Source organism: Chlorocebus sabaeus, chromosome 8 (genome assembly GCF_047675955.1).
Source record: "Chlorocebus sabaeus isolate Y175 chromosome 8, mChlSab1.0.hap1, whole genome shotgun sequence".
In the NCBI taxonomy this organism is placed as follows: Eukaryota; Metazoa; Chordata; class Mammalia; order Primates; family Cercopithecidae; genus Chlorocebus; species Chlorocebus sabaeus.
In genome coordinates, this window is record NC_132911.1 from 134,170,211 (window position 1) to 134,185,026 (window position 14,816).

At 44.8% G+C, this 14,816-nt stretch overlaps 1 protein-coding gene across 3 annotated transcripts in view; it reads right to left on the reverse strand.

The window, feature by feature from the left end:
- Positions 1-14,816, reverse strand: part of ASAP1 (ArfGAP with SH3 domain, ankyrin repeat and PH domain 1) — a 395,104-nt gene that overhangs the window by 353,308 nt on the left and 26,980 nt on the right. The window lies entirely within an intron of this gene.

Consider the following 14,816-nt stretch of genomic DNA (forward strand, 5'->3'; position numbering starts at 1 on the left):
TTGGTTTTTATCCAGTGATTCCTAGCTCAGTGTGTCATCTCCATCCAGGACCAAAAACCGAGGGACATCTCGGTTCCACCATCTCCCTCACCCCTATAACCAATCCATCCCCAATTCATGTCTACTTTACTTCCTAAAGATCTCTCCACTTATCTCTCCCCACCTCCACTGGTCCAGCTCTGGACCAAGCCTCCATCATTCTTACCTGGGCCACTGCCACTGCCTCCTAACTGATCTCCCCTCATCACCATTTCTCCCTCTGAAATCTAGTCTTCCATGCTGAAAGCAGAATAATCTTTTGTGGGTTTTTTGTTTGTTTGTTTGTTTACCTTTTATTACAGGGAATTGTGTACAGACATCAAAACAGAGAAGTATATCATATACCACCTGAACCCACCACCCAGTCTAATCACATTAACCCATAATCACACCCACCCCATCCAAACACTCATCCTTCCTGCCCGTGCATTATTATTTTGAGGAAATTTCCAGATATCTTATCATTTCAGTCATAAATATTACCACATGGATTTCTAAGATAAGGTCTTTGGAAAAAATATCACTGTAAAACTACTACCATATCTTAAAAAGAGCAATAATTCCTTGATATCATCAAATATTCACACAATGTTCAAATTCCTAATAGTCTCATAAATGTCAAACATGGTGTTTTTAACAAGTATTTTTTTGAAAAAAACAAAACAAAAAGAAACAACCCGGATCTAAATAAGACTGACACTTAACAATTGAGTGATATGAAGAAGACAGTTTTGAAAACACAAATTTGATTGTGTCATTCCTCAACTCTCCACCACTAGCTTAACATTCCTCAATAGCTTCTCAGTACTTCAGAATAAAAATCCAAATCACTGAACATGTTCTGACTCTTGCTCACCTATCTGACCTTATCTTGTCTACCAGGCACAATGCGGCAGCCATAGGACATTTTCTTTTTCTTTTTAAATTATTATTATTATTATTATTGTGCGCGCGCGCGCGCGCGTGTGTGTGTGTGTGTGTGTGAGAGAGATGGACTTTTCCTCTTGTTGCCCAGGCTGGAGTGCAGTGACACAATCTCGGCTCACAGCAACCTCCGCCTCCCAGGTTCAAGCAATTCTCCTCCCTCAGCCTCCCAAGTAGCTGGGATTACAGGAGCCTACCACCACGCCCGGTTAATTTTTTGTATTTTCAGTAGAGACGGGGTTCTGCCATGTTGAGCAGGCTGGTCTCGAACTCCTGACCTCAGGTGATCTGCCCGCTTTGGCCTCCCAAAGTGCTGGGATTACAGGTGTGGGCCACCACGCCCGGCCTGTAGGATATTTTCTTAGATTCTGGAACATGCTGCAGTTCCTTTGCCCATGTTGTTCTCTCTGCCTGGAAGGCTTCCTCTCTCATATTCTGTGCCTAGGTAACTCCTGTTCTTCCTTTAATATTATATTCTCAGAGAAACTCTGCACCTTCAGATTAGATCGTGGAATTTATCTCAGTTTTTAATTATGTTTTAATGTGAAGATTAATATCTGCTAATTTTCTTCAATTATAAGCTACATGGGTACAAAGATTGTGTTTGCATTTGTTTATTGATGTATGTTGCAGTACCAACTATACAATGCCCGGCACAACAATATTAATAGATATTTGTTGGATAAATGATCAAACTACTTCTTTCAAACTACTTCTTTCAAACTTAGATGCCAATAGCAATTGAATCTTCCTGAGCACTGAACTACAAATTTAAATTAGATGAGGAACTGACAAGCTTATCTTAAAATGCATATGGAAATGCAATGGACTCAGGATAGCCAAAACAATCTTGAAAATGAATAACAATGTTGGACTCCTATTTCCTGACTTTGAAACCCACAAAGCTAAAGAAAGCAGGACAGTGTGGTACTGGCACAAGGATAAGTATATGCTATCCTTCAGAATCAAAGATCATGATCTTCCCATAACACTGAGCTCTAGAACCCAAGTTTACTAAGCACATGGTTATGAAAAATAAGTATGTGTTACTTGCATACATAGTCAATGCCTTTCCCAGCCCACCCCTCAGTTTGTTATTCCTTTGCTTTCCTTGCTTCACCCAAGCGTGGCAGCTAAGTTAGTGTGGTAGACTGGATGAGTCTTCCCACTTCTTCACTTCCAGCATGACTATGAACTACACATTTCTGCCCTTTGTCATGGGACTTTGTAGTACATCCCACTAGAGTGAATGGTGTTTACTTCCCTGTCTCACTGGATTCTGGACTGGATCACTGACTTGCTTTAGCCAATGGAATGTGGCTAGAAGTGACAGTGTGCTGGTCCCAAGTCTATCCCTCCTGCCCTCCAATCATGCACCACAAAAGGAATATGTCTCCATAGCCACTGTCTGTTGCTGCCTTTTAGTCTGAACTCAGATCAAAGGAACGTGGAGCAGATCGGAATGAACCACAAGTCCGGCATGAACTAGCCATGCACAACCTAGATCATCTAAACCACAACCAACCCCATAGATCCTTGAGCATGAAGATATATATCTGCCGTCAAACAAGCCTCTGAAATTCTGAGGTTTTTGCTACTCAGCAAAAACTGCCTAATTCACATCAGAATATTACTTTATGAACACGAAGTACCAACACAGGTCAGGAAAATGAAAGCCATGCACACACAGCACAAGTATCGTGACCATCGACAGCTACTCTTGCAGAATTCCCACCTCCTTGGTGCCAACTGGACCCGCACAACAATCCCGCAAGGGAGACACTGGGCCAGATTTATAGATGAAAAAATTGTAACTCACAGGATATGAAATAACGTGTCCAAGACAGTGTGTGGCAGAACTAAGATCGTGACCCAGGTGGTCTAAAAAACTCCAAGCCAGGCTTCTTCTGCATAAAACATAAAAGGGTCTTGCAGATGTTGTCCCATGAGTCTGTGATGCACCAACCTACCTCCACTCTTGTTCCATTCCTTCAGAGGGTCTTCATGACAGGCTGCTGGGGTGGGGGAAGACCACTGGGCCTAATTATCAAAAGTTCCAGTCCCAGATCCACCCCTATGGAGAGCTTCACCCTTGTCAGTGAGCCTCTTTAGCCCTCAGGTTTATGAAATGAGGTCACTAATCCCAGCCTGGCCTACGTCACTAGACGGTCGTGAACCTCCGGGGAGACGGAGTGTGAAAGAGCTGTGTGAGGTGTGACACCAGAGTCAGTTCACATCCTGTTGCCTTGACTCTGAACTCGCTCGAAGTAGGTTAGCAGCTATGTCTATGTCCGTACCTCACCCACGGCACTTGGAGACCCATTTGATGCTCTGAGAACGATTTTTTATTCAAACAGAGATTATTTCTTTCCAGTTAAGAAAGTAATCCAGGTTCATCATAAAAAAAATTAAGGCATAAAATAAAAATCAATTATTATCCCAATACCTGAAGATAAATACCGTTCCTATATTAAGGCCATTTCATCTCTGGGACTTGTTTTTTTTTTTTGTGAGGGTGAAACAAAGAATACATTTCGATTACCATAATTTTCTTAGAAGCAGGGAACTACCCTGTGCCAGGGACTGCTCTTGCTGCCTAAAGGCAGAGCAAAGAACAAAACAAAAGAAAGTTCATGATCTTAAAGGACTAATATTCATTCATTCATTCATTCATTCATTATTTTTAAAATTCCATAATTATGGGTCACCCACTACGTACTGGGCACTGGATGATGATGATAATGACGATGACAGCTTCCTTGACAGATCCTGTACTCTAACAGTATGACTTATTAAAAGTTGGCCCCTAGAACAAATGCATCTGGGTTAGAATGCAGATTATGAATCTCTAATGAGTTATTTATCCTTTCATACTTTAGTTCTCTCTTTTTTTTTTCTTTTTTTTTGAGACAGAGTCTTGCTGTGTCACCCAGGCTGGAGTGCTGGAGTGCAGTGGCGCGATCTCTGCTCACTGCAACCTCCGTCTCCCAGGTTCAAGCGACTCTCCTGCCTCATCCTCCCAAGTAGCTGGGATTACAGACATGCGCCACCATGCCCAGCTAATTTTTTGTATTTTTGTAGGGACGGGGTTTCACCATGTTGGCCAGGATGATCTCGAACTCCTGACCTCAGGTGATCCACCTGCCTCGGCCTCCAAAAGTGCTGGGGTTACAGGCATGAGCCACTGTGCCCGGCCTAGTTCTCTCATCTTTAAAATTGGATTTCCTGTTCTGTGGAAGCTATACTTGGAAAATTAGGGACTTAAAAGAAAACAGATCAAACTTATTTTTATGATGCTATGCCTCTTAAACTATCAGAAGCCCAACTTGTCTAGTCCGAGCTGAAATTCCACCTCTTCTAGGAAGCTTTCTCCAATGTTGCCAGCCCAACAATCTGTCCATTTCTGAACTCTTACAGCACGGCTAGTAAACGTAAGGAAAGTACCTGCCTCATGCAGTCCTAGCAAGAATTAATAAGAGAACATGATTAAAGCACTAAGCAAAAAATGGTTGGCTCCCCGTATGATGAATCCCCATGATGAATGCATGGGAGCTAGCTGTGGTGGTAGTGATATTACTGCCTCATTTAATCCCCACACCCATCCTAGAAGCAAAAACTTAGACGTTGAGGAACTCGTCCAAGGTTATGTAGGTTATTGCTTGGGCACCTCAGGCTCAATCCCACTAGGGGACCTTCTGAGAGCCTGTGGAAAGCACACCTCAGAACTGCCCCGCCGAACGGAAAGGAATCTGGGGCATTTACCCGCCACCCTCCATCCCTCAATGCCCAAACACAACCAGGTCATAAGTCTCAGGCTGAGATGCAGGAAGCCCTCTGTGTGAACCAGCACTGTCTGCAGTGCCTTCCAGGGAGCGCTCAAAGATATGAGCAGAAGAGTGGCAGCATCTGTACATAGATGCTCAATAAATATCTGTCGATGGAGTGAGTGAACAACATCTATCAACCCCCACGGTCTTCTGTACAACCTCTCATTTCCCGCTGCCACCAGCAACAGAAGATTTAAAGCACCTGCCTGCTAAAGTGAACCAGAATTCATTACCATCAAGCATCACATTTGTTACCACCCACGTTTCAGCTTTTCCACTGAAATTCTGTTCTATGACTTACAGTTTGTCAGTCAGGACAGCCATTCCTGATGCCATGCAGGATTCGGGGACATAAATCATTTGGTACATAAACCCTTCTTTATTGCCATTCCTCAAATAGGTGTTTTGTATTCAACAGAAGTGACTCCACGAATGCTAGGATTTGTATCCTTTTATAGAGGATGTAATAAACTCTTGAGTCATCTGCAGCTGGCTACAGCTTGGACAATTTTTTCCCCATAATATCACACCAAGCACTTTTCCTATTTACTGATGTAATTCTTTCCTGTTCTGTGGAAGCTGTACTTAGAAAATCAGGGACCTAAAGAAAATAGACCAAATATATTTCTGTGATACTATTCCTCTTAAGCGATCAGAAGCCCAACTTGTCTAGTCCCAGTTGAAATTCCACCTCTTCCAGGAAGCTTTCTCAAACTTTCCCAGCCCAACGATCTATCCACTTGTGAACTCTTACAGCACTGCTAATAACCACATCAACCGCTTATTGTTGTTTTATGCGTCAACTTGACTGGGCTAAAGGATGCCCAGATAGCTGGTAAAACAGTATTTCTGGTTGTGTCTGTGAGGGTGTTTCTGCAAGAGATCAGGATTTGAATCAGGAGACTAAGGAAGAGTACCCTTCCCAACGTGAGTGGGCATCATCCAATCCATTGAAGGCCTAGTATTAATAGAACAGAAAGTAGAAGGAAGGGTGAGTTTGCTCTCTACCTGAGCTGGGACATGCATCTTCTTCTGCCTCTGGACATTGGTGCTCCTGGTTCTCAGAACTTCAAACATAGACTGGGATTTACACCATCAGTTCCCCTGATTTTTAGACTTTCAGGCTAGGACTGAATTATACCACTGGCTTTCCTGGTTGTCCAGCTTGCAGATGGCAGATCAGCCTCCATAATCAGTTCCACTTATTATAGGGATGAGCCAATTCCCTATAATAAATCTCCCCTTACATATATCCCATAAGTTCTGTTTCTCTGAAGAACCCTTTTACGTATCAGACCCCATCCTAGGCACATTTAATAAATCCTACAAGGAACTCTGCAAGGAACTGTGATTGTCTGCATTTTAGATAAGGAATCTGAGGCTCACAGAAGTTATATAACATTTCCCAAGTCATACAGCTGGTTAGTGGTGGTGGATTCAGAACTCAAACTTGAAAGAGTTTGATTTCAAAGCTTGGAACTTTATCTGCTGTGCTAAGCAAGGCACTATGGATCATGACCAAATATACCCCATTTGGTATCAGTTCCTGATTGTTCATAAAGGTAAGTCCAATCTCCTCTCCTGGCTGGATGTGGTGCCTCATGCTTGTAATCTCAGCACTTTGGGAGGCCAAGGTGGGTGGATCACCTGAGGTCAGGAATTCGAGACCAGCCTGGCCAACATGGTGAAACCCCATCTCTACTAAAAATACAAAAATTAGCCAGACATGGTGGCAGGTGCCTGTAGTCCCAGCTACTCGAGAGGCTGGGGGCAGGAAAATAGCTTGAACCCAGGAGGCGGAGATTGCAGTGAGCCAAGATTGCACCACTGCACTGCAGCCTGGGTGACAGAGTGAGACTGCGTCTCAAAAAAAAAAAAAAAAAAAATCTCTCCTGTGGTGATTCTTGAATGTAAACGCTGAGACCATCTGAGCTGGTCATGGCGATCTGGTACTAATTGCTACGTCTTTCAGTTTCCATATCTGCTGGCAAGCAACAAGTCCTGCCTCCCTACCAACCCTGATCAGCCCTGAGTTAGGCATCTGTAACCTCGGGCCAGGTAACTTTGGACTCCTGCTGTTTTTCCTAATCCCTCTTCTCCCTGGCTGGCATGCATGTGTTTGAGATGAGCCCTTCTGCTAACTCTATCTTCCCAGGATTATCTAATAGGCTATGGTTCAGACAGATACAGAGGAGATCTTGCAGAAGCCCACTCCCTGACAATGCCGAGGCTGCTGGACCTTAGCTTTGGCCCTGCCCCCAACTGCCCACCTCATTTGTTGGTTCAAATGATAACAATCAAAGATGGTTTGGGTCTTTCCTCTCCAAAGAAGAGGTCACTGCGAAGGACCCACAAGCCAAAAGACCAGAACCATTGTCTTGCTGGTTTATAAATTCATGACAACTGTGACTGCATGTCTTACAGCCTACTCTGAGTATACTGCAGGCTCTGGGCCTGACAGTGAGGAGGGTGAGTTGAGTAACACAAGGTCATTACCCATAGACAGCTCACAGTCTGGTGGGGCAGGGACAGGTAGAGAAACAGACAGGATGAACGGTTGTCAGTGATATCATCTGAGTGTGAACATAATGTCAAAGGACCTGCCTCCCAAACATCTCGTAAGTGTCTACTGCATGCTTTTTTCCATTGGCTACAGCTTCCCACAGTGAGAATTATCTGCTGGGAAAATGCATCTATTCATCCACTAATATATTGAAAAAAAATATTAAGTTAAATATCAAGGAAGTATTGGTTAGCAAAACGGACATGGTCTCTGCTTAAGGAATAAGACTTTCATCAAATAACCTCACCGACGACAAGAAAAAGGACACGTACTGGTACCATAGGACCTACCTACTATAAGTGATTAACAAATCCTCAGCATTTAAAAAAGTTACATCCTAAGAATTCTGTGAATCTTAAAATAAGTGAATGCAAGAGAAACAGCCTCGGGACCCCAAGAAGAAAACAACGAAAGAAACTTGAGAGTTTTCAAGTTTATCCTAAGCCCGGAAGCAGGCTAGGATCACTCACTAGCCACACAATCCACTCCTCAGGCCAGCAGGAGCAGGCTCAACCCAGTCTGTGCCACCACAAATGACACATTTCCTTCACGGTCCCCTGGGAAGAAGCGCAAGTGTGGAATGTGAAATCCAAGGCAGCCTAGGGTCTCTTGTGCTGCCCACTGTGTGATCATATCGTCCAGGTCATTTCAGACAATCTTGAGTTCACTCTCAGCAAGTATGCTGAGCGCAGAGCCATCTGGGAAGCTGCTCCCTTGTGCTGCAGCCCAGGGCTGGGAGAATTTCCCAAGTACTGCAAAGAGGAGAGCCCTTGGGACAGAAAGACACATTCCAACACGGGCTCTCCCACCTAATTTCTGGCTGATCTTGAGTGACAAAAAATCACTTCTGGGAACCTGTGTCATCTTCTTTTTCTGTTTTTTGAGACAGTCTTGCTCTGTCGCCCAAGCTGGAGTACAGTGACGCAATCTCCACTCACTGCAACCTCCATCTCCCGGGTTCAAGAGATTCTCCTGCCTCAGCCTCCCAAGTAGCTGGGATTACAGGTGTGCACCACCATGCCCAGCTAATTTTTGTATTTTGAGTAGAGATGGGGTTTCGCCATGTTGGCCAGGCTGGTCTCGAACTCCTGACCTCAGGTGATCCACCCACCTTGGCCCCCCAAATTGCTGGGATTACAGGCATGAGCCACTGAGCCCAGCCCTGTGTCTTCTTCTGAAAAATAGAGATGTCTGCAGACTATGATGATGCCTACACACAATGCCTTGACTCTCACAGGTCATTACAGGCCAGGTGCATCTTACTGCAAGCAACACCTGCCACTCTGCCCCAAGAGTTTGCTCTCAGCCACCAAGGCGCAGGCTGGGAGTGCCAGGAAATGAAGGCTTCTAGCTGTGGCCTTCAGACGAGGATGAGTGGAAATCAGGAAACAATATCCCAGCTCCTTGCCCCTTGGTTCTGACAACCCTGAAAAGTCCCCAGAGGAATGAAAGCCCAGTTGCCTGTCTGATAAATGCCTAACGCCCTTCATTGGCTCCTTCTCTTCTCTGTCTCCCTTCCTCATTCCTCCGCCTGTGTTTCCTTGGATCACCTCCCTAAGAAAATATGCATGCTCCAATATTTTATCAGTGTTGGCTTCTTGGAGAAACTACCCTAAGACAGGGATGATGACACTTTTAATAGAGTGTTGTCAGGAGGGAAAAAAAGGAGGTTCTGTAAGTGTGAGAAATGCCAGCATAAAGCAGGCGTACAATGAACAACTGCCACTATTGTGACAACCCAAAACTAGAAATGACATCTGCAGCCCGGGGGCCTGACTCGGTGGCTTCCCAGCAAGGCCAGCGCCATAGGCACGTTTCATGTGGCTGGGCATCCTGTTGGCGTCCACTGACCACCGTCCCAGTGACAGAGAGAATACAACCAAGGCCTGGAAGTCACCTTCCAGGAGCAGCACCCCAGTGTCCCAGCCTCCACCCTGTCCAAAGAAAAGGGAACCAGGATGGAAAGGGGTCTGCATGGAATGGGGTTTACTCCTCATTGGCGCAGGAAGCCCCCATTGTCCAGTGCTCAGCAGGTACCACACAGGCCCTGTATGGGTATCGGCCACATCGCCCCTTTCAATCACGCTGTCTTCACCGAGCCCAGAGCAGTGAGAGGCACAGCTAGGAATGTCATCCCACTTTACAAAGGAAACAGCAGCCCTCACAGAATAAACGACAACTTTAATAGAATAAATAATAACAGGTCTGACAGAGTTTGGATCCATGTCCCACTGCAAATTTCATATTGAATTATAATCCTCAGTATTGGAGGTGGGGCCTGATGGGAAGTAACTGGATCACGGAGGTAGATTTCTCATTAATGATTACCACCATCCCCTTGTTGCTGTCCTTGCCACAGTGAGTGAGTGACTTTCCATGAGATCTGTAATTTAAAACTGCGTGGTGCCTTGCTCTCTCTCTTTCTCCTGCTTTGGGCCATGTGATGGCCTGTTCCCCCTTCACCTTCTACCATGATTGTAAGTTTTTTGAGGCCCCCCAGAAGCCGAGCCGATGCCAGCATCATGCTTCCTGTACAGCCTGTAGAACCATGAGCCAATTAAACCTCTTTTCTTTATAAATGACCCAGTCTCTGATATTTCTTTATAACAATGCAAGAATGACCTAATACAAGTCTAGCAGAATAAATAACAATTTTTTTTTTTTTTGAATGGAGTCTTGCCTTGTCACCCAGGCTAGAGTGCAGCGGTGTGATCTTGGCTCACTGCAACCTCCACGTCCCAGGTTCAAGTGATTCTCCTGCCTCAGCCTCCTAAGTAGCTGGGATTATAGGCACGCGCCACTACACCCAGCCAATTTTTGTATTTTTAGTAGAGATGAGGGTTCACATGTTGGCCAGTCTGGTCTCGAACTCCTGACCTTGGGTGATCCACCCACCTCGGCCTCCCAAAGTGTGAGGATTACAGGCATGAGCCAGCGTGTCCGGCCACAATTTTTAAAAATAATAAAGCTAGCATACATTGCATGGTTATTATGTGTATCTGACACTAACTACACAAGCAATAACTACTTTAACCTTCATAACAAACCTAGGAGACAGGTATTGCTGTTCTATTTTACAGAGAAGGAAACTGAGGCAAATACAGGATGAGTATCTTGCCAGAGTTTTTACAGCTAATAAATGAAACCTAGATCTGTCTGATTACAAAGACTTATCTTTCCTTTAAATCTCACCAGCCTTTCAGAGCAGGGCCAGCCTCAGGAGAGGTCTCTGCTGCATGTATTTCCCTTCTAGTTTTAGAACTATAAAAAGATCTTTAACACACTAACAAGACCAGCCTCGCTCGAGCTCATTCCTAACACCTAGGAGTAGGTCCAATTAACATCAACCCCACTTGACCACACTCTTTGTAATTACTTTATTTCCGCCATTTCACGATGACCACATTTTCACATTTTAGCATTTCTGAAACAGGACGTGTCTTCCTATCAATAAAATATAACGCGGCAGGACTCTTTTCTCTCCCAACACTGTTATGATATCAATAATGCATCTTGAAATCAAAGGCATCTCAGAATCAAAGGAAATACCTAAGAAATGTTCAATGTTCTTAGATATCTAAGAAATGTTCAAACCTCATCAAGATAAAGCCCAGATCAGGCCTTAGAAGACTGTAAGTTTGAAAAATGAGCAGCCTGAGTCATCTCCTTCAGACCTCCCAAAAAATCCATCAAAGCATATCTGTCCCTGCATAAAGTGTCACTCCACACAGCAGCCCACTATCATCTATCTGGGACTCAGAAATCTCATAGAATCCCTATATATCTGCATTTTTAATTAAAAGAAAAGGAAATCAATTCCTCACTTGTCAGTCCACAGATAACATCTAATGAGTGCCCATTATGTTGTAAAAATATGAAATATATATTTGACGGCATCTTCTATTTTGCCAGATTCATTCATCCATTCATTCATTTATGTAACACTCCAACAGCTGCCTACTAGGAGCCCATCCAAGTGGGGCACTTTCCTCTGGTGTAAGGCAGACAGGTGAATTAATGATTGCAGGTACCTGCAAGAACAGAAGTTGCTACAAAGTGGAGAAAATAATGCAGAGGACTGGATAGTGAGTGGCTTCACGGGGGAAGTAGTAGCAGCATCTAGTTTTGAGGATGAACAGGAGGACACCAGACTTAAAGGCAGGAAGAGGGAATTCTGATTGGACAGAACAGTAAGTTCAAAGGCACAGTCTAAGAAAGACCTTTCATTGGATGAATGTTTGCTGACCCATCTGCCATGTCCAAGGCACAATGATGATACTTCCAGAATGTTAAGATAATAACTGTGTGTTGTTTCAAGCCATTAAGTCTGTGCTTCCATCTAAAACCTTGTTACCACCCATACAAATAGGCAGATTTGCATTTAGAAGGTTCTCGACCTGAAAGGTGCATGTGAAGCAGAGGGGAAAAGCCAAGATTTTAGAATTAGGGGGCTAGAGTTTAAGAGTCCTGGTTCTTCCCTCTACCAGCCTTGGGCAAGCCACCTTACCTCTCTAAACCTGTTTTCTCATCTGTAAAACTGGCATAATAATATTAAACTCAGGTGCCTGCTGTGAATCAGGCCTTGTGATTTCCATCCAGAAATACACACATAACTCAAGCTTCTCTTGCCAATTAATTGGCCCTCTAGCCTCAAAATATTGTAAATGTATCGGCCAAAGTACATGATCTATTTAACAATGAAATTTTTTTCTTTCTTGATAATACATCAGAATGTCATATTTATCAGGGTGGGAATACTGTTTGTTCACTTTCGTAACTCCTCTTTTTTTTTTTTTTTTTTTTCGAGACAGGGTCTTCCTTTGTCACCAAGGCAGGACTGCAGTGGCGCGATCTCGGTTCACTGCAACCTCCGCCTCCCGGGTTCAAGCAATTCTCCCGCCTCAGCCTCCTGAGTAACCACGATTATGGGCAAATGTCACCACAGCCCAGCTAATTTTTGTATTTTTAGTAGAGACAGGGTTTCACCATATTGGTCAGGCTGGTCATGAACTCCTGACCTCAGGCGATCCCCCCGACCTTGGCCTCCCAAAGTGCTGGGATTACAGGCGTGAGCCACCGTGCCTGGCATACTTCCCTAACTCTTAAAATGTCTACTGCACAACAGGTGCTCAATAAGTTATCTGTTGATGAATACATTAACAGAATTAGATAAAAACAAATAAGGGGAGCATCAGGAAGACTTCTATATGCATTGTCAAAGTGGGAAACTGGGGATGCCTTTTAAACTATAGGGAAATTCAGGCTGAGGTAGAAGGATAGCTTGAAGCCAGGAGTTCAAGGCCAGCCTAGGCAATATAGTGAGACCTCATATCTAAAAAAATTTAAAAACTAGTGGGGCGTGGTGGTGTATACCTATAGTCCCAACTACTCTGGAGGCTGAAGCAGGAGGATCATTTGAGCCCTGGAGTTTGAGGCTGCAGCGAGCTGACTGTGCCACTACACTCCAGCCTGGGCAACACAGCAAGACCCCATCTCTTAAAAAAAACAAAACACAACACAACAGCCGGGTGTGGTGGCTGACGCCTGTAATCCCAGAGTTTGGAAGGCCGAGGTGGGTAGATCACCTGAGTTCAGGAGTTCAAGACCAGCCTGGCCAACAAGGTGAAACCCCATTTCTACTAGAAATACAAAAATTAGCTGGGCATGGTGGCGAGTGCCTGTAGTCCCAGCTACTCAGGAGGCTTAGGCAGGCGAATCGCTTGAACCCAGGAGGCGGAGGTTGCAGTCAGCCAAGATCACACTCCAGCCTGGGCAACAAGAGCAAAACTCTGTCTCAAAAACAAACAAAAAAAAATTACAGGGAAATATTCATGCGACCTAAAACTGGCCCTTCCACTGAAAGTCCTGCAACAAATTACTTTTCAGCCAACCCTGACAAAGTCCTGTGACTGAGGAACACCACTGTTCCAGTCCTCAAACATCTTTCTGAAAATCCATCTCCGTGTCTTAGAAATTTTACTGCTTGTAAACTTAGAAGGATCAGCCAATTTCCACAAGACTCCTTTTCAAAATGAAGTTTCCCCAGAGTCTAGACTCTCCTTTTAATGAGGTTTTAAATATTTTCTATTTCAACAGCTGTTTGTCTCCCAGGCACAGTGGGTCACACCTGGACGGGATGCTAAGCCTGGATGCAGCTGACTCACCACAGGCCCGCCGCCCCTGCCCCACTAGTGTCGCCGACTCCGGAGGACAAGTCGCTGATGTCAGGGTGCCTATTAGAATGGAAGGCCCTTGAAAAATCCTCAAGCAGGCAAAAGAGCATTGTAAGCAAAGCAACCCCACACTCCATCTCTTCCTCCTCTCCAGAGAAAACTTCAGGGAAACAAGACACTGCAGCTAGCACAGTGCCTGGCCTAGTAAATGTTTGTTGAATGAATTAATTAATGAATGCCTAAACAAACACCCTCATGCCAAGACTTTCTGGGCACACACGGTCATTTCCCATCAGAGTCAGTTCCCAGCTGCCGACCAGTCAACACCATCTAATCAGAGCCACGGATGTCCTGCAAGTCACTTGCTTTGCAACTATCTCCAAAATAGGTGACCCTGACCGTCATCTTCTGGGGGCTTCTGTAAACTAGATTTCTCTTAGAAATCAATCAAGGCTTCTCACCTTTCCGAACCCTATTTCCCCTGAATGACAGACAACTACAAGGAATTAGTCTGAGGCAGAATGCATCAGTGCCCCAAAAAGGGGCAGGTGATTTGACTCAGCTACCTGCTTTGGCTACCACCTAATGGAGAGCCCATTGGCTCCTCAGAGACTCAGATGCCACAGTGGTAAAACAGAAATCATAATGCCCACATCCCACAGCCACTGTGGGAAAGAGCATCAGACTTCCTATCTGGTATCACGGCAGCCTGAGCTGATGGGTCCACCTTCCCTCTTCTGTTGTAAACACATCAAATCTTGAATGACTATGACCCAAATGGGACAATACATAGCCAAATGGAAGAAATAAAGGCCACAGCTCCCAGTACACACATCTGTGTACATTTGCATACACACATATGGACACGCAGAAGTGCAACCCATATACAACTGCACACAAACACACAGAAATACAACCCATGCACAACTGCACACAAACACAGAGAAGTGCAATTCACGTACTACTGCACATAAACACACAGAAAACAACCCACGTACAACTGCACACATACAAACACACAGATATATAACCCACGTCCAACTGCATGCACACATACATACATGCAGAAATGCAATGGAACGTGTGCAGCAGCAGCAGGGCTGTTCCCTGTGGGCCCATGGAAAGGATGCTGGGCGGTTCCCAAATGCCCTTCCAGGGTCCCTTCCAAAGAACTTCATGTGCTGGGTTGGGACATTCCATTGTCAGCCCGTTTCCTCTGTGGAAGCAGTTTTCTTGGCTCGCTCTGGCACAAGTGATACAGGCGGAAAGAGCAGTCCCTTCTCACAGTCC